This window comes from Colobus angolensis, unplaced genomic scaffold, assembly GCF_000951035.1.
Source record: "Colobus angolensis palliatus isolate OR3802 unplaced genomic scaffold, Cang.pa_1.0 Scaffold38, whole genome shotgun sequence".
NCBI lineage: Eukaryota > Metazoa > Chordata > Mammalia > Primates > Cercopithecidae > Colobus > Colobus angolensis.
The window spans coordinates 7,292,389-7,295,280 of NW_012117154.1; the positions used below are offsets into that span (position 1 = coordinate 7,292,389).

The following is a 2,892-nucleotide window of genomic DNA, read 5'->3' on the forward strand; positions in this document are numbered from 1 at the left end:
CAGAAGGATGGTATTTGGCGATGGAGTTTCCCAGAAGTGGCTCGGTTCGTGCTGGCTGCTATAGCAAGTACAGTCACGGCTGCCTAGTGAGGAGATCTGTCCTGAGAAATGCACCCTCGGGCGATATTACTGTCGTGCTGACTTCACAGAGTGCACTCACACAAACCTGGCTGGCACAGTCCGCGACACACTTGGGCCCTGTGCTGTAACCTGCTTCTCCCAGACCACACACCTGCAGAGCATGTCACTGCATCAAAAACTGTGGGCCGCCGTGACACAGCCGTGAGCCCTCGTGTATCTAAATACGGAAAAGGTGTAAAAAATAAAGCGCCGGCCAGGCACGGTGGCTCACACTGTAATCCCAGCACTTTGGGAGGCCAAGGTGGGCGGATCACGAGGTCAGGAGTTTGAGACCAGCTTGGCCAACATGGTGAAACCCCGTCTCTACTAAAAATACAAAAATTAGCTGGGCGGGGTGGTGCACGCCTGTAATCCCAGCTACTGAGGCTGAGGCAGGAGAATTGCTTGAACCTGGGAGGTGGAGGTTGCAATAAGCCAAGATCAAACTACTGCACTCCAGCCTGGGCGACAGAGTGAGACTCTGTCTAAAGAAAAAAAAAGAGAAATAAAATGTTCTTCAACAAACAAAAACTCATGGAATTTGTTATCAGTAGACCAACCTTGTAAGAAATGTTAAAAGGAGCTCTCCCGGCCGGGCGCGGTGGCTCAAGCCTGTAATCCCAGCACTTTCGGAGGCCGAGACGGGCGGATCACGAGGTCAGAAGATCGAGACCATCGTGGCTAACCCAGTGAAACCCCGTCTCTACTAAAAAAATACAAAAAACAAGCTGGGCGTGGTGGCGGACGCCCGTAGTCCCAGCTACTTAGGAGGCTGAGGCAGGAGAATGGCGTGAACCCAGGAGGCGGAGCTTGCAGTGAGCCGAGATCGCGCCACTGCACTCCAGCCTGGGTGACAAAGACTCCATCTCAAAAAAAACAAAACAAAACAAAACAAAAAACCCTAAAGAAGAGGCACCTGAGCCGCTGGCTTGAGCCTGCTCCCACTGTGAAATGTCTTCAGTAAATCTGTGCTTTCCTTGCTTCTCCTGTTTCTTTCTCTTTCATGGCTTGGCTCTTTTGTTACTTTGCACATTTTGTTCAATTCTTTGTTCAACATGCCAAGAACCTGGAGAACTCTATCAGGTAACAGAAGGTGGCTGGGAGCCTGTGGGAACATTGTTCCCTGAGACAAAGCAGCTGGGCGACTCTCTCCAGAAGCCGGTGACACAGCCAGACAAGAACCGCTGCCGCTGCCGCTGCCACTGCCACAGGTCTTGCTTGTGCACCAGTGGCAAGATGAAGATGGTCTCAAACTTATCACCAGCACAGCCATGCACACCACAAATCAGACAGCCCTGAGGGGAGCGCTGATGGCTGTGGCTGGCAGTGTGTCGCGCACAATGATCGGGAAGACTGGGTAGCGCACGAGAAGGGTGATCTTGAAGGAGACCCTCTCGCCACTGTCGGGGGCCAGGTGGGAGCCCATGATGTCCATGACGGTGAGGAAGACGAGGGGCAGCAGCAGGCCGACCACACAGAGGACGACCACCGGCGATGACCACGCAGGACCTCACTCCTCCACAGCAGGCTGACTCCACACTGAACTCCGGGAAGCAGGGCGGCACCCCAGCAGTTCCCATGCTCCCTGGTTCATAAAGACGCTCCTGTCAAACTTCCCCTTTTCTGGCAAGCGCCACAGGAAGATGCTGATTTCACAGACGATGTGGGGCGGCTGCTGAAGGTCGGCGAGCAGCTCGGACATCGAAGGGGAAGTTACAGACATCAAGGCTACAGGCAGCCACCACCTGGAGGGGCTTGTAGTTCCGGACCTCACCTTGATACCGTACGGGGTATTTGGAGACTTCCCCACGTCCACAGACTCATTGATGAGAGTGTCCAGGACCCACATCCGTGAGGATGGAAAACTTGGTGATGTCCAAGTCATCAGGATTCCACTGGAGAAACTCACCAGTCCAGCACTGCCAGGGCCAGATTCTGGGTCAGTGGCCGGTACCTGCTTTTTCTCATTCCTGCTGAGGATGGTGTAGACCACGGGTGTCCAGTCTTTTGGCTTCCCTGGCCCTCACTGGAAGAAGTATCTTCAGCCACATATAGAATACACTAACATTAATAATACTAACGGACTAAAAAAAATCACAGTAAAATCTCATAAATGTTTTAATAAAGTTTATGAATTTGTGTTGGGCCACATTCGAAGCTGTCTTACGCTGCAGATTGGACAAGCTTGGCGTAGGCATTGACATCAGTGGATACGGTGTTGGCTTCCTCCAGTCCTGCACGGGCCACCCGCCCATCGTAATTGGCCAGAAGGTCATTTGACAGCCTCAGCAGAGCTGGCCTTGTAGTGTTTTGGTCCTGTGGGCCGCCCTTTGCCTGGAATTCTGGTGGAGGGAAGGGAGGGATCTCTGAATAGCTTTGATCCAGGTTCAATCTGAGAATGCAAAACCTGTGAGCACTAAGGGCCGACTGCAGTTACTTATCCCTTCCCCGAGCACTGGGGATTTTTCTCCACCCTTCTGTGCTAGAACCTGGTGGGGCTCCAGGAGGTAAAATCTATGGAAGGAAGCGTGCCTCTCTACAAGGCTGAGCCCCCAGAGGTTTTAACCCTCAGGCTAGCCAGGGGCAGCCTCCAGCAACTTGTCAGTTATGGTTTAAAAGTTCCCACCAGTTCTGGGCTCCAGAGGGGTGTCACCCACTGCAGATCTGGGCTGTGACTCTGCTCACCTGACTCCCCAGATTTAAAGGGTGGCATGTGTCATGTGACCTCAGTGCTCTAACGGATCTAAGAAAAGTCCTTGATTTTAAGTTATT

General features: G+C 52.7%; 1 pseudogene; it reads right to left on the minus strand.

The window, feature by feature from the left end:
- Positions 1 to 1,630: 1,630 nt before the first annotated feature.
- LOC105520476 overlaps positions 1,631 to 2,892 on the minus strand; it is a 6,547-nt pseudogene continuing 5,285 nt past the window's right edge.